Source organism: Cervus canadensis, chromosome 6 (assembly GCF_019320065.1).
Source record: "Cervus canadensis isolate Bull #8, Minnesota chromosome 6, ASM1932006v1, whole genome shotgun sequence".
NCBI classification, from domain to species: Eukaryota; Metazoa; Chordata; class Mammalia; order Artiodactyla; family Cervidae; genus Cervus; species Cervus canadensis.
The window spans coordinates 8,646,555-8,671,237 of record NC_057391.1 but is presented as its reverse complement, the minus strand read 5'-3'; the positions used below and the strand labels follow the sequence as shown (position 1 = coordinate 8,671,237).

General features: G+C 39.7%; 1 protein-coding gene across 3 annotated transcripts in view; it reads right to left on the bottom strand.

Annotated features, from left to right (window-relative positions):
• Positions 1-24,683, bottom strand: part of SCAMP1 (secretory carrier membrane protein 1) — a 149,757-nt gene that overhangs the window by 89,271 nt on the left and 35,803 nt on the right. The window lies entirely within an intron of this gene.

Sequence of the window (24,683 nt, the reverse complement as noted above, 5' to 3'; positions counted from 1 at the left end):
TACAAACTCAATGCAATTGCTATCAAATTAACAATGGCATTTTTCACAGAGCTAGAACAAAAAACTTCACAGTTTGTATGGAAACACAAGAGACCCCCGAATAGCCAAAGCAATCTTGAGAAAGAAGAATGGAGCTGGAGGAATCAATCTTCCTGACTTTAGACTATACTACAAAGCTACAGTCATCAAGACAGTATGGTACAGGCACAAAAAACAGAAATATACACCTATGCAACAAGATAGAAAGCCCAAAGATAAACCCACACACTTATGGGCACCTTATTCTTGACAAAAGAGGCAAGAAGACCATTTCTTCAATAAGTAGTACTGGGAAAATTGGTCAGCTATGTGTAAAAGAATGAAATTAGACTATTTCCTAACAACATACACAGACAAACTCAAAATGGATTAAAGATTTAAATCTAAGACCACAAACTATAAACTCTTAGAGGAAAACATAGGCAGAACACTCTATGACATAAATCACAGCAAGATCCTCTACTATGCAATGGAAAAATTACTACATAATGGAAAAAAAAATTAACAAGCGAGACCTAATTCAACTTGAAAGTTTTTGCATGGGAAAGGAAACTACACACAAAGTGAAAAGACAACCCTCAGAATGGAAGAAAATAATAGCAAATGAAATAATTGACAAAGGATTGATCTCCAAAATATACAAGAGGCTCATGCAGCTCAATACCAGAAACAAACAGCCCAATGGAAAAGTGGGCAGAAGACCTAAACAAACATTTCTCCAGAGAAGACAAACAGATGGCTAATAAACACACGAAAAGATGCTCAAATCACTCATGATTAGTGAAATGCAAATCAAAACTACAATGAGATATCACCTCACATCAGTCAGAATGGCCATCATCAAAAAAAAAAAAAAAATCTATGAACAATAAATGCTGGAGAGCATGTGGAGAAAAGGGAACCCTCTTGCACTTGTGGGAATGTAACTGATACAGCCACTATGGAGAGTCCTTAAAAAAAGTAAGACTAAAACTACCATATGACCCAACAATCCTACTACCAGGCACATATCCTGAGAAACCCATAACTGACAAAGACACATGTATCCCAATGTTTACAACAACACTATTCACAACAGCTAGGACATGGAAGCAATCCGATGTCCACCACAGATGAATGGATAAGGAAGCTGTGGAACAGATATACAAAGGACTACTATTCAACCAAAAGAAGGAATGCATCTGAGTCAGTTCTAATGAGGTGGATGAACCTAGAGCCTATTATACAGAGTGAAGTAAGTCAAAAAAACAAACATCATATATTAATGCATATATATGGAATCTAGAAAGATGGTGCTGATGAACTCATTTGTACGGCAGCAATGGAGATGCAGACACAGAGAACAGACTTGTGGACACGGGCAGGGGGCAGGGTGGAAGGAGGGAGTGGGACGAATGAAGAGTATCATGAAAACATATACACTACCATATGTAAAATAGACGGCCACTGAGAATTTGCTGTATGTTCAGGGAACTCAAACCAGTGCTCTGTGACAATCTAGAGGGTGGGATGGGGTGGGAGCTGAGAGGGAGGTTCAAATATGTGTACCTGTGGCTGATTCATGTTGATGTACAGCAGAAACCAACACAATCTTATAAAGCAACTATCCTTCAATTAAAAATAAATAAATGTTTTAAAAAAACTTAACGTAGAGACATCCCTGGTAATCCAATGGCTGAGAATCCTCCTGCTGTTTTGAGGGACACGGGCTCGATTCCAGGTCCAGGAGGATCCCACATGTCACATGGCAACTAAGCCTGTGCACCGTAACCACTGAAGCCTGTGTGCCCTAGAGCCTGGGCTCCTCAACAAAAGAGCCTCCAAAATGAAAATCCAGAACAGCTGCCACTCGCCAACTAGAGAAAGCCCATGAGCAGCAATGAAGAGTCAGTGCAACAAAAATAATAATTTTTTTTTAAGAAAAAGACTCAATATGGTAATAAACAGTGTGGTACAGATGCCAAAGATATAGAAAACACCAATATACAGCAGGGAAACAGAGATAAACCCTGTAAAATTTGATACCTAATAGAAGTCATACCACAAAACAGTGCAGAAATAATGTATTAGTCAATAACTGAAGCTGAGATAACAAGATGGAATAATTAAACTAGATTTCCTACTTGATATCACATACAAATACATAAAAAGCAGAGACTTTGCTGACAAAGGCCACCATCTAGTCAAAGCCATGATTTTTTCCACAGTCAGGTAAGGATGTGAGAGTTGGACCATGAAGAAGGCTGAGCACGGAAGAACTGATGCTTTTGAACTGTGGTGTTGGAGAAGACTCTTGAGAGTCCCTTGGACTACAAGGAGATCAAACCAGTCAGTCCTAAAGGAAATCAATCCTGAATATTCATTGGAAGGACTGATGCTGAAGCTCCAATACTCTGGCCACCTGATGAGAAGAGCTGACTCATTAGAAAAGACCCTGATACTGGGAAAAACTGAAGGCATGAGGAGAAGGGGATGACAGAGGACAAGATGGTTGGATGGCATCAGTGAGTCAATGGTCATGAGTTTGAGCAAGCTCTGCGAGATGGTGAAAGACAGGGAAGTCTGGCATGCTGCAGTCCATGGGGTCACCAAGAGTCAGACATGACTGAGCAACTGAACAACAATCACATACAAAAATAAATTCCATGTGGATCAATTACATAAAGGTGAAAAAACAAAATTTAAACACTTTGAGGGAATGGCAAACCACCCCAGTATACTTGCCATGAGAACCCGATGAGCTGTATAAAAGGCAAAAAGATGTGACACCGAAAGATGAATCCCCCAGGTCGGAATGTGTCCAATATGCTACTGGGTAAGAGGGGAGGACAACTACTAACAGCTCCAGAATGAAGCAGCTGGGCCAAAGTGAAGATGATGGTCAGCTGCAGATGCGTCTGGTGATGAAAGTAAAATCCAGTGTTGCATAGGAACGTGGAATGTTAGGTCCAAGAATAAAAGCAAACTGGACATGGTCAAGCAGGAGATGGCAAGAGTAAACATTGACATCCTAGGAATCAGTGATCCAAAATGGATGGGAATGAGTGAATTTAAATCAGATGACCATTATATCTACTACTGTGGGCAAGAATCCCTTAGAAGAAATGGAGTAGCCATCACAGTCAATAAGAGTTCGAAATGCAGTACTTGGATGCAGTCTCAAAAACAACAGAATGATCTCAGTTCATTTCCAAGGCAAACCATTCAATATCACAGTAATTCAAGCCTATGCCCCAACCACTGATGCTGAAGAAGCTGAAGTTGATCAGTTCTATGAAGACCTCAAAGACCTCCTAGAGCTAACACCAAAAGAAAAATATGTCCTTTTCATTACAGGGGACTGGAATGCCAAAGCAGGAAGTCAAAAGATACCTGGAGTAACAGGCAAGTTTGGCCTTGGGGTACAAAATGAAGCAGCACAAAAGCTAACAGAATTCTGCCAAGAGAATGCACTGGTCATAGCAAACACCCTTTTTCAACAAAAGAAACGCCTTTACATATGGCAGTTCTATTTCCAGTTTTTTAAGGAATCTCCACACTGTTTTCCATAGTGGCTGTACTAGTTTGCATTCCCACCAACAGTGTAAGAGGGTTCCCTTTTCTCCACACCCTCTCCAGCATTTATTGCTTGTAGACTTTTGGATAGCAGCCATCCTGACTGGCGTGTAATGGTACCTCATTGTGGTTTTGATTTGCATTTCTCTGATGATGAGTGATATTGAGCGTCTTTTCATGTGTTTGTTACCCATCTGTATGTCTTCTTTGGAGAAATGTCTGTTTAGTTCTTTGGCCCATTTTTTGATTGGGTCATTTATTTTTCTGGAATTGAGCTGTAGGAGTTGCTTGTATATTTTTGAGATTAATCCTTTGTCTGTTTCTTCATTTGCTATTATTTTCTCCCAATCTGAGGGCTGTCTTTTCACCTTACTTATAGTTTCTTTTGTAGTGCAAAAGCTTTTAAGTTTCATTAGGTCCCATTTGTTTAGTTTTGCTTTTATTTCCAATATTCTGGGAGGTGGGTCATAGAGGATCTTGCTGTGCTGTGGTACATATACACCATGGAATATTACTCAGCCATTAAAAAGAATTCATTTTGAACCAGTCCTAATGAGATGGATGAAGCTGGAGCCCATTATACAGAGTGAAGTAAGCCAGAAAGATAAAGAACATTACAGCATACTAACACATATATATGGAATTTAGAAAGGTGATAACGATAACCCTATATGCAAAACAGAAAAAGAGACACAGAAATACAGAACAGACTTTTGAACTTTGTGGGAGAATGTGAGGGTGGGATATTTCACAAGAACAGCATGTATACTATCTATGGTGAAACAGATCACCAGCCCAGGTGGGATGCATGAGACAAGTGTTCCGACCTGGTGCACTGGGAAAACCCAGAGGAATTGGGTGGAGAGGGAGGTGGGAGTGGGGATCGGGATTGGGAATACATGTAAATCCATGGCTGATTCATATCAATGTATGACAAAACCCACTGGAAAAAAAAAATAATAATAATAATAAAAAATAAATAAATAAATAAAAATAAAAAAAAAAGAAACGCCTTTACATATGAACATCATCAAATGGTTAACACCAAAATCAGACTGACTACGTTCTTTGTAGCCAAAGATGGAGAAGCTGTTCTACAGACAGCAAAAACAGGGCTGGAGCTGACTGCGGCTCAGACCATCAGCTTCTCATGGCAAAATTCAGGCTTAAAGAGAGTGGGGAAAGCCACAAGGCCAGTCAGGCACAACTTAAATCAAATCCCCTATGAATATACAGTAGAGGTGACAGAGAGATTCAAGGGACTAGATCTCATAAACAGAATGCCTGAAGAACTATGGACAGAGATCCGTAATATTGTACAGGAGGCAGTGAACAAAACCATCCCGAAGAAAAACAAAAGCAAGAAGGCAAAATTGTTGTCTGAGGAGGCTTTTCAAATAGCTGAAGAGAGAAGTGAAAAGCAAGGCAGAAAGGTAAAGGTAGACCCAACTAAGTTCCAGAGAATAGCAAGGACAGACAAGAAGGCCTTCTTCAATAAACAATGCAAAGAAATAGATGAAAACCACAGAAGGGAAAAAGACCAAAGATCTCTTCAAGAAAACTGGAAATATCAAAGGAACATTTCATTCAAAGATGGACATAATAAAGGACAGAAACGGTAAAGACCTAACAGAAGAGATCAAGAGATGGAAAGAATACACAGAAGAACAGTACAAAAAATATCTTAATGACCCAGATAACAACACTGGTGTGGTCACTTACCCAGAGCCAGACATTAATGAAGTCAAGTGGGCCTTAGGAAGCACTGCTGTCAATAAAGTTAGTGGAGGCTGCGATGGAATTCCAGCAGAGCTATTTAAAATTTTAAAAGATGATACATTCAAGTGCTACACTCAATATCCAAAGTGCCAGCAAATTTGGAACACCTAGCAGTGGCCACAGGACTGAAAAAGGTCAATCCTCATCCCAGTTCCCAAGAAGGGCAGTATGAAAGACTGTTCAAACCACAGGACAACTGCACCCACGTCCCACACTAGTAAGGTTATGCTCAAAATTCTGCACGCTGGGCTTCAGCATTATTTGAACCGAGAACTTCCAGACGTCCAAGCTGGGCATTGAAAAGGCAGAGGAAACAGATCAAATTGCCAACATTTGCTGGATCACAGACAAAGCAAGGGAATTCCAGAAAAACATCTACCTCTGTTTCATTGACTTCGCTAAAGCCTTTTAATATGTGGATCATAACAAACTGTAGTTAAGAGAGATGGGAATACCAGACCATCTTACCTGTCTTCTGAGAAACCTGCATTTGGGTCAAGATGAAACAGTTAGAACCCTGTATGGAACAACTGACTGGTTCAGGATTGAGAAAGGAGTACAACAAGGTTGCTTATGGTCACCCTGCTTATTGAACTTACAGGCAAAGCATATCATAAGAAGTGCCAGGACAGATGAGTTCCAAGCTGGAATCAAGACTGCCGGGAGAAATACCAACAACCTCAGATATGCAGATGATACCACTCTAATGGGAGAAAGTGAAGAGGAACTAAAGAACCTCTCAATGAGATAGAGGGAGGAGAGTGAAAGGCTGGCTTAAAACTCAATATTAAAAAAACTAAGATCATGGCATCCGGTCCCTTGACTTCATGGAAAACAGAAGGGGAAAAGGTGGAAGCAGTGACAGATTTCCTCTTCTTGGGTTCTAAAAGCACTGCAGATGGTGACTGCCATGAAATTAGAAGACAATTGCTTCTTGGCAGGAAAGCTATGAAAAGCTGAACACTGTGTTAAAGACATCACTTTTCCAACAAAGGTCTGTATAGTCAAGGCTATATGGTCTTTCCAGTAGTCACATATAGTTGTGAGAGCTGTACCATAAAGAAGGCAGAGAGCCAAAGAACTGATGCTTTTGAACTGTGGTGCTGAAGAAGACTCTTGAGAGCTCCTTGGAAAGCAAGGAGATCAAACCAGTAAATCCTAAAGGTAATCAACCCTGAATACTCATTGGAAGGACTGATGCTGAAGCTGAAGCTCTAATACTTTGGCCACCTGATGCAAACAGCCGACTCACTGGAAAAGACCCTGATGCTGGAGAAGACTGAGGGCAGAAGGAGAAGGGGACAACAAAGGTTGAGATGGTTGGATGGCATCACCAATACAATCGACATGAACTTGGGCAAACTCTGGGAGATGGTAAGGGACAAGGAATCCTGGAATGCTGCAGTCCATGGGGTCACAAAGAGTCAGACAAGACTTAGCAAATGAACAACAACAAGCAAAAAAATATACCTGAATATTTTCATGAATTCAAAGCACATAAGAGCTTCTCAAATATTTAAGCTATAGAAATCTTGGTGTATCCTGTCTATGATGTATTGAAAGTGAGTAAAGCAGCCTGGAACACAGTAAATGATCAGTAAGTATTTATAAATTAAGGTGGTAGTTGTTCAGTAGCTCAATCATGTCCAACTCTTTGCAACCCCGTGGACTGCAGCACGCCAGGCTTCCTTGTCCTTCACTATCTCCCAGAGCTTGCTCAAACTCATGTCCATTGAGCCAGTGATGCCATCCAACCATCTCGTTCTCTGTCATCCCCTTCTCCTCCTGCCTCCAATCTTTCACATCAGGTCTTTTCTAACGAATTGGCTCTTCAAATCAGTGGCCAAAGTATTGGAGTTTCAGCATCAGTCCTTCCAATGAACATTCAGGACTGAGTTCCTTTAGGATTAACTGGTTTGATTACCCTTGCAGTCCAAGGGACTCTCAAGAGTCTTCTCCAACACCACAGTTCAAAAGCATCAATTCTTCAGCTTTTAGACAAAGAATAAGGTTAGCAAATACATAAACCATAAAGTTAATATTAATAAATTCAACTATACTGAAATACAGTAACAAGGTGAAAAGTCAATCACAAACTGGGAAAAACTGGTTACAACAGACTTCACCAAAAAAACCTGCTGCTCAGAATACCAGAAGAACTGCTACAAATCCATAAAGATACAAACTACTAACAGAAAAATAGGCAAAACAGACAAACAGACTATACAAAGAAAAGAAAACAGGAATGGCCAATAAAACTATGAACCAACGGTTTAACCTCACTAGTAATCAAGAAATATAAAAACAATGACATACCATTCCAAAACTATGAGATAGGAAAATGTAAAGCCTGAAGTACCAAACTTTGTAATTACAGTGTATACACAGTGATGTTATAAAAATTAAAGCATATGATCGAGAAGCTTTTCAAATCATTGGGAAAAGAAAAGATACTGATAAATGGTGCTAGGATCATTATTTAAATGTTTCGAAGAAAAAAAATCAGATCCATATCCTACCAGAATAAATTCCAAATGGATTAAAGTTCAATGAAAAAAGGAAAAAAAGAAACTATAAAGGTACTAGAAATAGTACAAGTACATAGAATATAGATGACTACCTGATCTTGGCCTGGAGAAAAGCCATAGGGTAAAGATTCATGAGAAATCACAATGAAAAGAAAATACACCTGACAACATAAAAATTTAGAGCTCCGATGATATAAAGCATTTCACAGATTAGTTTAAGACAAGTTCTAAATAATAAACAAATATAGACAATTAGTTTATATTTTTCATTATGTACAAATCAGTAAGAAATAGAAGAACATGTTATGGGGGGAAATGCATTTTAAAAACCCTTAACCAGGCAGCTTACAGAAAAGAAATACAAAGAGAAAATAAATATATTCAAAACGTCAACCTCATCAGTAATCAAAGAAATGCAAATTTCACCTAACATTTTTTACACGATCATTACCATAAGACTATCAAAATGTTTTGGAAAAGATGTGATAAAATGGATATTTCTCACACACTGATATTGGGAATATAAAATAGCTCATAAAATAATCCTGGAGACAATTTGACATTATGTTTAAGAGCCACTGAAGTATTTATATCCTATGACCCATAAACAGCTACTCCTGAAAAACAGCATACAGAAATAACACAAGATATGCACAAATATGTGTATGTCAAAATGTTCCCTACAGCATTATTTATAAAAGCAAAGAAGTCAGAAATATACCCAAATGTCCAATAATAGATAAAATACAGATAAATTGATAAATTATGATCCATTCATAGGAGAGTATATTATGAAGCTATTTAAAAATTCTGAAAGAAAAATGAAATGAGAAAAGCTTCTACACAGAAGTTATAAAACAAAACTGTATATAATCTCAATTTCTTATTTTAAAATGCATCAGTATGTTAACAGTGATTATTTCTGGCTAGTGGGATTTAAAGATTTTTTCTTGTAATTTTTTATCTCCATTATAATTTTTATTGTCAAAAGAACTGTACTCTCTATTCCAATTGCCTATTCCCTGACTCCAATATTTCATATTGATAGGCAGAAAAACTGACCCTGATCAATCATAACTGTTCTCCAACTGGAAAATCAGACCCCTGAAGTATCACCCTCTTGGTTTAATGAGTATCAAGAACAAAACAGTGACCAAGTAAAATGCCTGGCAAAGTTAGTTTTGCAGTACAATTCAGAAAAATCACACAAGAAATAATTCAAGAATTCACCCTGGTGAAACTACAGTATAAATTCTTTTTTAAAATTTATTTTTTATTGAAGAATAATTGCTTTACAGAATGTTGCTGTTTTCTGTCAAACCTCAACATGAATCAGCCACAGGTACACACATGTCCCCTCCCTTTCAAACCTCCCTCCCATCTCCTCCCCACCCCACTCTCCCAGGTTGATGCAGAGCCCCTGTCTGACTTTCCTGAGCCATACGGCAAATTCCCGTTGGCTGTCTATTTCACATATGGTAATGTAAGCTTCCACGTTACTCTTTCCACACATCTCATCCTCTCCTCCCCTCTCCCCATGTCCATAAATCTATTCTCTGTGTCTGTTTCTCCATTGCGGCCCTGTAAATAAATTCTTCAGTGCCATTTTTCTAGATTCCATATATATGCATTAGAATACGCTATTTATCTTTCTCTTTCTGACTCACTTCACTCTGTATAATAGGTTCTAGGTTCATCCACCTCATTAGAACTGACTCAAATGTGTCCCTTTTATGGCTGAGTAATATTCCATTGTGTATATATATCACAATTTCTTCATCCATTCATTTGTCAATGGACATATAGGTTGCTTCCATGTTCTAGCCATTGTAAATAGTGCTGCAATGAACAATGGGATACATGTGTCTCTTTCAATTTTGGTTTCCTCAGGGTATATGCCTAGGAGTGGAATTGCTGAGTCATATGGTGGTTTTATTCCCAGTTTCTTAAGGAATCTCCATACCGTCTTCCATAGTGGCTGTATCTATTTACATTCCCACCAGCAATGCAAGAGTGTTCCCTTTTCTCCACATCCTCTCCAGCATTTATTGTTTGTAGACTTTTTGACGAGTGCCATTCTGACAGGTGTGAGGTGATATCTCATGAAACTACAGTACAAATTCTTTACTGCTTTAAGTAACAAATGAAGTATTAAGTATAATGAATTAGTAGGTAAGAATGAAGGCTAGTTTAGAGCTAGTATTTTATATATCTGAGGTAATAGTTGCTGAGGTTACAGCAATGATGAGAAATGGTGGAGAAGCACAAATCTCTAATAACACTGACATTAACATGATAGTTAGTATCCCAATAATTTCTTCAAATTTGTCAATGCTAGCTAAATCTCTGCCCAGCTCTGGAACCAGTATTTCCATCAGCCACAATATGCATGATTAGCCACCTCAAGCCGAGTATAGCCCTTGTCATTATTAACAACATGCTCTGATAATGGCTCCACATTCTTTTCCAACTTTTCACATCTGCACATACGAATAAAAAGAAAAATAAAACAATCCACTCAACACTTTCATTTACAGCAACACAGCAGATCACACATTTGTAGAGACACCTCTGATTTGCACTACCTAAAAATACTGTTCAAAATTGAGAAAGGAGTGCATCAGGACTGCATATTGCCACCCTGCTTGCTTAACTTATATGCAGAGTACATCATGAGAAATGCCAGGCTGAATGAATCACAAGCTGGAATCAAGATTCCCAGAAGAAATATCAATAACCTCATATATGCAGATAACAACACCCTTATGACAGAAAGCAAAGAGGAACTAAAAAGCCTCTTGATGAAGGTGAAAGAGGAGAGTGAAAAACCTGGCTTAAAACTCAAAATTCCAGCTATACTACAAAGCAACAGTATGGTACTGGCACAAAGACAGAAATATAGATCAATGGAACAGAATAGAAAGCTCAGAGATAAATTCACGCACCTATGGACACCTTATCCTTGACAAAGGAGGCAAGAATATACAATGGAGAAAAGACAACCTCTTTAACAAGTGGTGCTGGGAAAACTGGTCAACCACTTGTAAAAGAATGAAACTAGAACACTTTCTAACACCATACACAAAAATAAACTCAAAATGGATTAAAGATCTAAATGTAAGACGAGAAACTATACTATAAAACTCCTAGAGGAAAACATAGGCAAAACACTCTCTGACGTAAATCACAGCAGGGTCCTCTATGACCTACCTCCCAGAGTAATGGAAATAAAAGCAAAAATAAATGGGACCTAATTAAACTTAAAAGCTTTTGCACAACAAAGGAAACTATAATCAAGGTGAAAAGACAGCCTTCAGAATGGGAGAAAATAATAGCAAACGAAGCAACTGACCAAGATTTAATCTCAAAAACATACAAGCAACTCCTGCAGCTCAATTACAGAAAAACAAGTGGCCCAATCAAAAAATGGGCCAAAGAACTAGACATTTCTCCAAAGAAGACATACAGATGGCTAACAAACACATGAAAAGATGCTCAACATCACTCACTATCAGAGAAATGCAAATCAAAACCACAACAAGGTACCGTTACACGCCAGTCAGGATGGCTGCTATCCAAAAGTCTACAAGCAATAAATGCAGGAGAGGGTGTAGAGAAAAGGGAACCCTCTTACACTGTTGGTGGGAATGCAAACTAGTACAGTCACTATGGAAAACAGTGTGGAGATTCCTTAAAAAACTGGAAATAGAACTGCCATATGACCCAGCAATACCACTCCTAGGTATACACACCGAGGGTACCAGAATTGAAAGAGACACGTGTACCCCAATGTCATCGCAGCACTGTTTACAATAGCCAGGACATGGAAGCAACTTAGATGTCCATCAGCAGATGAATGGATAAGAAAGCTGTGGTACATATACACAATGGAATATTACTCAGCTATTAAAAAGAATGCATTTGAATCAGTTCTAATGAGGTGAATGAAACTAAAGCCTATTATACAGAGCGAATTAAGTCAGAAAGAAAAATACCAATACAGTATATTGACACATATATATGGAATTTAGAAAGATGGTAACGATGACCCTATATGTGAGACAGCAAAAGAGACACAGATATAAAGAACAGACTTTCGGACTCTGTGGGAGAAGGTGAGGGTGGGATGATTTGAGAGAATAGCACTGAAACATGTATATTATCATATGTGAAACAGATCACCAGTCCAGGTTCAATGCATGAGGCAGGGTGCTCAGGACTGGTGCACTGGGTTGACCTTGAGGGATGGATGGGGAGGGAGGTGGGAGGGCGGGTCAGGATGGGGAACACATATACACCCACAGCTGATTCATGTGAATGTATGGCAAAAACAACCACAATATTGTAAAGTAATTAGCCTCCAACTAAAATAAATTTTTTAAAAAAAACCTCAACATTCCAAAAACTAAGATGGCATCCAGTCCTATCACTTCATGGCAAACAGATGGGGAAAAAAATGGAAACAGGGCTCTAAAATCACTGAGGATGGTGATCACAGCCATGAAATTAAAAGATGCTTGCTCCTTGGAAGAAAAGCTATGACAAACCTAGACAGCATATTAAAAAGCAGATTGATCATTTTGCCAACAAACATCTATATAGTCAAAACTACGGTTTTTCCAGTAGTGATGTACAGATGTGAAAGCTGGACCATAAAGAAAACTGAGCACCATTGTGGTGCTGGAGAAGATGTGGGAGTTTCTTGGGCTGCAAGGACATCAAACCAGTCAATCTTAAAGGAAATCAACCCTGAATATTCAACTGATGAAGGACTGATACTAAAGCTGAAGCTCCAATAATTTGGCCACCTGATGTGAAGAACCGACTAATTGGAAAAGACCCTGAAGCTGGGAAAGACTGAGACCAAGAGAAGCGGGTGACAGAAATGAGATGCTTGGATGGTATCATCAACTCAATGGACATGAATCTGAGCCAACTTCAGGAGATAGTGAAGGACAGGGAAGACTGGCTTGCTGCAGTCCATGCGGTTGCAGAGAGCTGGACACGACTGAGTGACTGAACAGGAACAACAAAAATTCTGAATCAAATTTCACTTAAATAATATTGTAAATACATGACTAAGCTAACAGGAAATCCTGAGAGGCCAGAAAGTAAGTAAAGCTGTGAATCCAAACAAAGAAGAGCCTTGATGTCATCTCATCAACAAAATCACCAGAATTCAATAAACTAGAGGCAAAGCTTGGGAGTCCATACAAGGTAAAAATCAATCTGAGATCACTGCATAAAGCCAGGACTCCTAAAAAACCAACATTCTCAGTGGATAAGCAAAAGAGCAGCTTCACAAAAAGAAACAGTATGAATACTTGCCTCTCTTGCCCTTGACTCTGGACAGGAAAGGAAAAAATAAAAATAAAAATTTTCCTCAAGAACTAGTAATCCTAAACCTACCACACTGAAGACTTGGGGCCAGGCTTCACACTACAGACAAAATATTCCAAGTTGAAATTTTCATTTCAAGATAACCCAGGTTGCAAGTATCTGGCGAAAGTAGAGGAACATACTGTAGAACTAAGCTTCAAAGAATTTTCACAGCTCAACCTCCAAGTAACTTTGACTCCTGATTTAAATACAGAAGGAAGCAAGTCATCATAAGCAAAGATCCACAGATCCACAAACTAAAAAGACCAGAAATACTGGAATAACACAAATGGAACTTACAGAAATGAAAACTATAATAATTAGAATTATAAGTTTGATAGACAAAAATGAAACAGCAGAGTAGACAAAGCTGAAGTGATAATTAGGGAAATGGAACTGGGTCTAAAGAAACTGCACAGAATGTAGCAGAAAGATGGGAAAAAAGGAAAATGTGAGACATTAGGAGAAATAAGAAGAGAGTGGGAAGGTGTGATGGAGAGGTCCACTGGAAGCAAACAGAGAGAATGAGAGAGGATTAGTGTTCAAAGGAAACGTGAGGACACTAATGCCTGGACTCCAGACTCCAAATCCTACACCCGATTTCTTAAAAGTTAGGAGCAAGACACACTAGAGCCCAAGAGCAAATCCCAAGAGACCTTAAAACCACAAAAAGAAAGGGGGTGTGACCAAGATGAGAGGAGGAAATCTTCAGCTCACCTCCTCCTATGAGCATCACCAAAATGACAACTATTTACAAACCAGCTCTTTAAGAAATGCCCTGAAGGCTAGCAGAGAAGATCTTCTGCAGCTAGAGACACAAAGATGGAATCACAAGAAAACATGGAGAAGAGGCGGAGTTGTGGTATAGTCAAGACCCACAGCCCTGTGTAGGCAACCCACAGACAGGACAAGCACAACTGCAGAGCCTCTTCCCAAGGAGTGAGGTGACCAAGCCCCACTTCTGGTGCCACACCTCGGGGGTCCTGCACTGGGAGGACAAGCCCCAAGAACGTTAGGGGCCAGCAGGGCTGACTGCAGGAGAGGCAGAGGGCTGCAGCAGAGACTCCTCTCTCACAGGACTCGCACAAAATGTCACCTCCTCCAAGACCCAGGGCAGAAGCAGTAATCTGAAAGCAGACAGTTAATTCTTAGGCTGGTTGATAGGAAGTCCGGGGCCCCTGAGAAGGAGAAATGGCTCTGGGGCTCTTGAGGAGGAGAAAACGACAAACTTTTTTTCTCTAAAATGCTTTGTTACTTTTCTTTAAGCCCAGAGCTAATGATTACAACAAAACAACTCATCTTGCAAGGGTATGTTTTCCCTTAAGCTCTGTACCAATGACTGTGTAACAACAATGTATCTTGCTCAAAGACATGTTTCTCCTTCTTAACAAGAACCTTCTGACTAATCTTATCTTAAGACAGTATGTTGTGGGAGTGGGTCTGGTAAGACCTCTCTATTGCTAGTTCTAATCTTGTTAATTTAAGATGCATGTTGTGGGAGTGGCTCTGGTAAAAGTATACAAGGCCGTGATAAAGACTGGAGTGGGGGCATTCTCTGTCCCCATTCTGATGTCTAAGTCAGAAGTTTCTCTGTCCTTTCTCACTGTAATAAAACTTCTACCACACAAGAGCTCTGAGGATTCAAGCCTGGTCCCTGGTCCCGAGGCTAAATCTTCTTCAGAGATCACGAATCCAACATCGTGCACCACAAGCTATCAAAAGGAGAGGCAACTGGGACTCACTCTGGGGATACAGATGCTGGTGGCAGCCATCTGGGGGAGCCCACTGCATCATCCTATCACGAGGACACTGGTGCTGACAGGCTCCATTTTAGAATCCTCTCTCCGGCTGATCAGTGTCAGCACCTGGACCTGCCGGCCAGCTGCCCTAGGGCCCCCTCAGGCCCAGCTGCCATGGGACACAGACAAGTTCACCATGAGGCCCAGAAACATCAACAGATGAATGGATAAAGAAGACGTGGTACATAAAAACCACGGACTATTACTCGGTCATAAAAAGGAATGAATCTTGCCATCTGTGACATGGACAGGCTGTCGTGCTAAGTGAAACAAGTCAGCAGAGAAAGATGAATACTGTGTGAGCTCACCTGCATGTGGGATCTCAGGAACAAAACAAATGAACACACAGAATAAAATCGAAACACTCATAAACACGGAGAACAGGAGAGGACGGGGGAAGACAGAAACAGGTCAGGGAGACTAACAGGCATGGCCTTCCAGGTACAAAGAATAGGGGCCAGGGTATAAAACGTAGAGGGTGGGGCAGTCAGTCAAGAACTATGCAATAACTTCGTGTGGTGACAGATGTTAACTAGACCTACTGTGGTGAACATTTAACACTGAACCATTACACTGTATAACAGGAACTAAAGTAGTGTAGGTCCATTATATTTCAAAAACAGACAAACTCATAGAAAAAGAGATCAGATTTGTGGTTGCCAGTAATGGGGAGTGGTGAGGAACTAGATAAAAGTAGTTTAAAGGTACAAACTTCCAGTTATAAGTTCAAGGGATGTTATGTACAACATGATAAACATAATTAACACTGCTACAGGCTATAGTTGAAAGTCGTTAGGAGAGTAAATCCCAAGACTTCTCATCATAAGGAAAAAAAATTTTTTTCTATTTCTTTCATTTGGTATCTATATGAGATGAATGCTTACTAAATTTGATGTGTTAATCACTGCATGATATATCTTTTTTTCTTTTTTTTTTTTGGCCGCACCACATGCAGGATCTTAGTTCCCCAACTAGGGACCAAACCCTGCGTTGGAAGTGCAGAGTCCTAACCACTGGGCCACCAGGGAACTCCTATAAGTCAAATTATGCTGTACAGGGTCATATGTCAAAACGAAACAAACAGTCACGCAGTCGTGTCCAAGTCTTTGTGATCCCATGGAATGTAGCCCACCAGGCTCCTCTGTCCATGGGATTCTCCAGGCAAGAACACTGGAGTGGGTTGCCATTTCCTCCTCCAAGGGATCTTCCCACCCTGGGATTGAACTCGGGTCTCTCGCATTGCAGGCAGACTCTTTATCAACTGAGCCACCAGGGAAGCCATATGTCAATTGTATCTCAATAAACCTGGAAGAAGGAGGGGAAAAAAAGCAAGAAAGACACAATACCTGCACAAAGGAATTCCAGTAAGACTGAGCTATTTCTCAACAGCCTAGGGAGAAGGTGCCAAATTGATGAGAGAAAGGAACTGTCAATGTCAACCTCTAAATCCACTGAAATTAGCTTTTGAGAACCAAGGTGAAATAACAAATAGTTATAAATATTAAAAGACCTTCTACTGTTATGTAGGAAGTTTGGCATGAGAATGAGGGATGGCCTAGCAGAAAAGGGGGCAAGCTGATCTCTAAACCCAGACTCTGCCCAGGACAGCACACAGTGGATACAAACTAACCACATGTGGCTTCCTTAAGTGACCTTAGGCAACTAGGAGCCTGTTAAGGTTCATAAATATTCTATACATATATACATCTGCTTATAACAGACTGAATTAGAAGAAGACATGCACAACACAGCCTATTGTTATATAACTTGGAACTGTCAATCGGCCTTGAGTGCATGCCCATTTGCATTCCCTTTCTTGATTGGTGGTGCATACAAGTCCTATTTTGCACAGAGCACAACCAAAAGGAGGCAGGAAGTATGAAAAAAGGGAAGCCAAATGCCTCCTTCCATGTCTTGGCAGTGTCTGTTTAATAAAAGATCTGTCTGCTTTGAGCTAACTGAGCTGTAACTTGTCTGTTGTTTTAAAACCTTTTAGTCTGTCCTTCCAAATTTTTGTTGCAATGAGACAAGAACCAAAGGAGAGAAATAAACCAACCTGACACTACCAATAGACCCTCACTAAACAAACTCCTATTTTTAGGAACAGGAAAACTAGTACCAGAAGGAATATTTGAGACGCAGAAAGTAGCATCTTTCTGCCTCACTGGACACTTCTGAGCACATCATCTTCCTTTTGCACTCATCAAAACGGAAGATACAAAAAAAAAAAAAAAAAACTGAAGATACAGAAGGAAAGTCAACCTATCTATAGAAAAAAAAAAAAAATACTCTAGTGCACCTGGACATGCTAGCCTCTTCTCCTGACTATCCTGAAACTGTATCACTGCTGCAGCAAGCCTCTAGGAAAACCTGAAGTATTGAGAAAAGTGCAGGAGGTCCAAAGACGGAGAGAAAGAAAAAACTTTAGAGAAGTCAGGAGAATAGGAGAGTGATGTTGGGTGCAGCGCTCTGGCCAGAGCAAGGCCATATACCCTTCTCCCATGAAGGATGAAATTCCACATGTTAAGAATAAACTACATTTCTTACATCTTTGTAAAAGTTATAATTCTCTTATAATTTATATGGTTCTTATTTTGTATTTTAACACAAATTACACAACTACATTTGCCTATTCATGTGGCTTTGGAGAACACAACCAGGACCAGCAAATAAAAATTATAGGAAGACATATTTTCAGTCAATAGAATTAAGAACATTATGATGATCATAGAAATACAATTGTGGAGAGACTTTTCTGTTATACAGTGAGCTCTTTGCATCAGAAATTCCAAAGGTGTTTCATTATTAAATAAATGAGTATATAAGATCCCTTTAAGGCATTGGAGGTCTACAAGCTGTCCTTATCAATGCATAAAGCAAATAATGCTCATTTTCTTGGTTTCTTTCCAGTGTTTGAACATTTACTCAAGAAAATTTCTCCTTGCTTTTTCCGGCTCTTTCTCTTCCATCCGTGAGCCAATAACATTTCTAAGTATACTCAGATCTAAAGCAATGTTTCTTTACACGTTCATAGATCTTCTGCATCAGAAATCCCCAGTGCTTACTGAAAATGCAAACTCTAGGCCCCACTAGAGATATCTTGATTAAAAAACTCAGGGGTTGCAGAGATGGGGTTTGTGTTTTCAAGGTGCTCACATTTAAGGTGAGCTCTCCAGAATGATTCTTATACACCCTGAAATTTGAGAACTCCTCTCTGAGGGAACAAAGTTTACCGGTTCTGTAAACCACTGTCTATTCTTTCACCTAATGGAGAGAATGCCAAAAGAAACCTAAAACTGAGCAGCCTCCACTGACTTTATCAGTCTCTGATTGAGCAGAAAGAACTGACTGAGGCTATGCCCAACACAGATTCCCTTGTTATTAAGGGAGGTGAAAATTAAACATACCAATGTCACAATCAGAATAAGCAGAAATCATTTTATCACAACATATGAACATTTTAAAACAAGGCTTTTAGCCCAGGTGGGATGCATGAGACAAGTGCTCGGGCCTGGTGCACTGGGAAGACCCAGAGGAATCGGGTGGAGAGGGAGGTGGGAGGGGGGATCGGGATGGGGAATACATGTAACTCCATGGCTGATTCATTTCAATGTATGACAAAACCCACTGCAATGTTGTGAAGCGATTAGCCTCCAACTAATAAATGAAAAAAAAAAGAAAGTAACGGTCTATAAAATATATTTAAATACAAAAATAAATAAATAAATAAAACAAGGCTTTTAAAGATTAGAGTAACTGAGGGAGGTGATATTATAATAGGAGAAAAGAAGGGATATACAAGAATGAGAGCTTTCAAAGAGAGAAAGGCACATAAAGGAAGAGAGGTGTGGCGAGACATACTCATTCATTCATTCATCAAACATTCATTGATCAATTACAATGTGCCACAAATAATTATAGACACTTGGGAGACATTAATGAACACAACAGGCAAACATCCCTACCATCAGGAACTTACACTCTAGCAATGAAAGATAAACAATACATATAAATATGTATACATACAATTAAATACATTATAGAGTATTTTCAGTTCAGTTCAGTCGCTCAGTCATGTCCGACTCTTTGGAACCCTATGAACCCCAGCACGCCAGGCCTCCCTATCCACCACCAACTCCTGGAGTTTACCCAAACTCAAGTCCATTCAGTTGATGATCCCAGCCAACCATCTTATCCTCTGACCTCCCCTTCTCCTCCTGCCCTCAATCTTTCCCAGCATCAGGGTCTTTTACAGTGAGTCAGCTCTTTGCATCAGGTGCCCAAAGTATTGGAGTTTCAGCTTCAGAATCAGTCCTTCCAATGAACACCCAGGACTGATCTCCTTTAGGATGGACTGGTTGGATCTCCTTGCAGTCCAAGGGACTCTCAAGAGTCTTCTGCAACACCACAGTTCAAAAGCATCATTCTTCGGCGCTCAGCTTTCTTTATAGTCCAACTCTCACATCCATACATGACTACTGGAAAATCCATAGCCTTGACTAGACGGACCTTTGTTGACAAAGTAATGTCTCTGCTTTTTAATATGCTATCTAGGTTGGTCATAACTTTCCTTCCAAGGAGTAAGCATCTTTGAATCTCATGGCTGCAATCACCATCTGCCATGATTTTGGAGCCCAAAAAATAGTCAGCCACTGTTTGCACTGTTTCCCCATCTATTTGCCATGAAGTGATGGGACTGATGCCATGATCTTAGTTTTCTGAATATTGAGATTTAAGCCAACTTTTTCACTCTCCCCTTTCACTTTCATCAAGAGGCTCTTTAGTTCTTCTTCATGTTCTGCCATAAGGGTGGTGTCATCTGCATATCTGAGGTTATTGATATTTCTCCCAGCAATCTTGATTCCAGCTTGTGCTTCCTCCAGACCAGCGTTTCTCATGATGAACTCTGCATAGAAGTTAAATAAGCAGGGTGAAAATATACAGCCTTGACGTACTCCTTTTCCTATTTGGAACCAGTCTGTTGTTCCATGTCTAGTTCTAACTGTTGCTTCCTGACCTGCATACAGATTTCTCAGGAGGCAGGTCAGGTGGTCTGGTATTCCCATCTCTTCAAGAATTTTCCACAGTTTGTTGTGATCCACACAGTAAAAGGCTCTGGCACAGTCAATAAAGCAGAAATAGATGTTTTTCTGGAACTCTCTTGCTTTTTTGATGATCCAGCAGATGTTGGCAATTTGATTTCTGGTTCCTCTGCCTTTTCTAAAATCAGCTTGAACATCTGGAAGTTCACAGATCACATATTGCTGAAGCCTGGCTTGGAGAATTTTGACCATTACTTGGCTAGCATGTGAGATGAATGCAATTGTGCAATAGTTTGAGCATTCGTTGGCATTTCCTTTCTTTGGGATTGGAATGAAAATTGACCTTTTCCAGTCCTGTGGCCACTGCTGAGTTTTCCAAATTTGCTGGCATATTGAGTGCAGCACTTTCACAGCATCATCTTTCAGGATCTGAAATAGCTCAACTGGAATTCCATCACCTCCACTAGCTTTGTTCATAGTGATGTTTCCTAAGGCCCACTTGACTTCACATTCCAGGATGTCTGGCTCTAGGTGTGTGATCACACCACCGTGGTTATCTGGTTCATATATAGAGTATTTTAGGAGGCAGTAAATTTTACAAAACAGCAAAAAATGAATAGGATAAAGAGGTCATGAAAAGTTGAGTAGGAATGATTTTACAAAGGTGGCTGGGGAAGCCAATATTCAAGCAAAGACTTTCCGGAAGTGAAGAAGTCAACTCTGCAGATATCTGGGGGAAGACCATTTAAGGCAGAATGAACAGCCAATACAAAGTCAGGAGAATGACTAAAGAAGGCCAATGTGCTGGGAAAGAATACATAGGGAAGGAGTGAGGAGATAGGAGTGAGAGATATTACAGACTAGATTAAACACTATATTAAGGATATTTGGTTTTACTTTGAAGAAAATCAAAAGCTAGTGAAGAACTCTAAGCAGGAGTCTGAAATGATCAACTTTTCCCCAAGGGATCACACTGGCTACTGAACTAGAAATAGATTAAAGGTGGAAGGAGGGAGAGTAGTCAAGAAACCACCATTGTAGCAATCCAGGCAAGGGAAGATGGCAGCTCAAGTGAACTAGTGGCTATGGAAACCAGGCATCAGATCTGTATGTATCTGTAAAAGAGAGCCAACAAGATTCCTGGGCAGAAATGTGATGTGTAAGGAAATGGAAATAATGAAATACCACCAAGGTATTCACCTAAGTAACTAACAGGATAGAAATAAGAAAGATTGAAAATGAGCAGGTTTCCAGTGAGGGGACTCAGTTCAGTACTGGATAAGTTGAATTTGCAATTTCTAAGACAGCCACGACAGATGTATCTAGTACGCAGCTGAATACATGACTGTGAGGTTCAGAACAGAGGTCTGTGCTAGAGATGTAAATTTGGGAGTCATCAACACAAAGATGGTATTTAAAGCTATAAGATTTGATGAAATAACCATCTGAACGATCAAATAGAAGAGAAGCAGTCTATCTCCTGGCACACTTCAATACTGGGGGTGAAGGAACAGGGAAAGGAGAGATTAGCAAAGCAGACAGAGAATGAAAAACAAGTGCTCTGAAAGCCACAGGAAGAAAGTTTACTAAGAATGAGGCAATGATCAGTTGTCAGAGCTGTTGATAGATGGGCAGTAAGGTTGAAAATTCACCACCGGATTTAGCAACGTGGAAGTCACTGGCTACCTTGACAAATGTGTTTTGGTGGAGTGCAGGGAGCAAAAGCCTTACTGAAATATTCTTAGGAGATAGGCTTGCAGGGTGGAAAAAAAAAAAAAGCAGACAACTTTTTAGAGGAGTTCTGCAGCAAATGGGAGCAGAGAAAGTTCTTCAGGAACAGAGATGTGAAAACTAGACTAGAAAGGGAAAGGAGATCAAGGTAAAGTCTTGTTACAAAGTTACAGCAATCAAGATAGTATGAGACCCGCATAAGGATAGACACAGAAAATTAAATTGAATTTAAAGTCCCCAAATATGCCCTTATATTGACAATCAATTGATTTTCATCAAGAGGGTCAAAATAATCCAATGGGGAAGAAAAGACTTTTCAACAAACGGTGCCAGAACAAGTGGAGAGTGACATGCAAAAGAAAGAAGCTGGAGCTCTACCTCATACCATCCATGAAAATTAATTCAAAATGGATCATAAACCTAAATCTAAGCACTAAAACTATACAGCTCTTAGAAGAAATCTCAGAGTAAACCTTCATGACCTTCAGTTAGGCAATGGCTTCTTATACATGACAACAAAAACAGAAGCAACGAAATGGAAAATAGACAAATTTGACATCAAAATTTAAAACTTCTATGTGTCAAAGAACACTATCAAGATAATGAAGAGGGACTTCCCTGGCTGTCCAGTGGTTAACACTCTAATTGCAAAGCAGGGGGTGTGGGTTCCATCCCCCTATAAACAAACCTAGACAGCGCATTAAAAAGCAGAGACATTACTTTGAGAACAAAAGCCCGTATAGTCAAAGCTATGGTTTTTCCAATGGTCATGTATGGATGTGAGAGCTGGACCATAAGAAGGCTGAATGCTGAAGAATTGATGCTTTCAAACTGCGGTACTGAAGAAGACTCTTGAGAGTCCCTTGGGCTGCAAGAAACCAAATCAGTCAATCCTAAAGGAAATTAACCCTGAATATCCACTAGAAAAACTGATGCTGAAGTTGAAGCTCCAATACTTTGGCCACCTGATGTGAAGAGCCAACTCACTGGAAAAGACTCTGATGCTAGGAAATATTGAAGGCAGGAGGAGAAGGGGACAACAGAGGCCAAGATGGTTGGACGGCATCACCAACTCGATGAACATTAAGTCTGAGCAAACTCTGGGAGATGGTGATTGATAGGAAAGCCTGGCATGCTAAAGTCCATGAGGTTGCAAAGAGCCAGACACAACTGAGCAAATGAACAACAACAAGCTCCATATGTCCTGCACCTGTGGGCACCAGCTCCCATGCATACCTGGTGCTGCCAGAGTCACAGGAATCCAAGCAGCTGCACCACTTCCACACCAAGTCCTCACTTTTTTCAAAATTATGGGAATGTGGTGGAACTGCGTATTAACAGTGGTGGGAAATTACCCAATTTTGGGTTCGTTGTGTTTGATGATTCTGAGCCTGTTCAGAAGGTGCTTAGCAACAGGCCCATCATGTTCAGAGGAGAGGTCCGTCTGAATGTGGAAGAAAAGAAGACTCGAGCCGCCCGTGAAGGGGACAGCCGAGATAACCACCTGCAGGGACCTGGAGGTCCTCGAGGTGGGCTGGGTGGTGGTATGAGAGGCCCACCCCGTGGAGGCATGGTGCAGAAACCAGGATTTGGAGTGGGCAGGAGCACTGCTCCAAGGCAGTGAATTGCTCTTCACCAGTCTTCAGGCAGCAGTACAAACTAGCTCCCACAGAATGATGAATTTCTTCAACCAACCTTGGTATCTTGGAATATGATCCTAGTCTATTATAAACTGCTTAAGTTTGTACAATTTTACTTTTTGTGTTAATGGTGTGTGCTCCTTCTCTCCCCTGCCTCCCACCTTTTAGTCCTTCACTTCCAATTTTGTGGAATGATATTTTAGGAAAAATGGATTTTTAAAGAAGAAAAAAAAGACTGACTGAATTTCTTTGCTTTATTTGCATATACAGACTGGATTTTTTTTTTAACAGTTTCCCTAAAGGAATGTGTCTTGCTTCTTACTGACATTTGGTATGTTTCATTCATTGGACTATTTCTTACTTACTTTCTATGTGTTTCAAAAGCCTGTGAGAATTACAGGATTTGATACACATTTTGAAGACCAGAGAAATCCAAATTGTTTTCTTCTTTGAGAGTCATGACTATCTTCTGGTGTGGAGAAATTGCCATTGGAAAAATTGACAATTTTGATTCTCATTGATGTGGTTAAAAACTGAATAAAAGGTGTTAGTAGAGTTTTCTTTTAAAATATGATTACAAAACAGTTTCAAAATCTACTGTTTTTGACATTGGAATTTAAATTGTGAGATAGGTTTAAATGTCTAGAATGTAACTGATAAGCTTTTCTTGAACTGTTAGATTTTTTTTGAAAGTAGAGTTTTTTTCATGTTTAATTTGTATTTGTAAAAAAAGAAAAAAGAACAAAAAAATTTTCCAAATCTAAGTAACACAAAACCAGAGCAAAACTGTTGTGCCTTCTATTTATCTTTGATTCCAGTCTTGGCAATTGTTTCAAGAAAATAATAAAAGAAAGACCCCTAGATTTGTTCTGTCAGGTTCAGAATATGTTGGGAATTATGACTTCCTTTTTTACCCTGTATGTCTTGGGTTCATTTGTTATGCCTTATCCTGAAATTGAGTCTCAAACTGGAATGCCTTTGAGTACAGATGCTTCTGTAGAGTCCTTTGACCTGAATAGTTCAGCATTTGTATTAAGTTTTATTTCAGTGTCTATTCAGAATCCTAATCATAGCCCATAAGAAAGAATGTGACATTAATATTGGACTTTGATGGTGTGCTTGAGTGTGTGCTAGTTTTTTTTTTTTTTTAATCATAGCCATATGGTAAATTTTCTGTTTTGTTATGGTTCC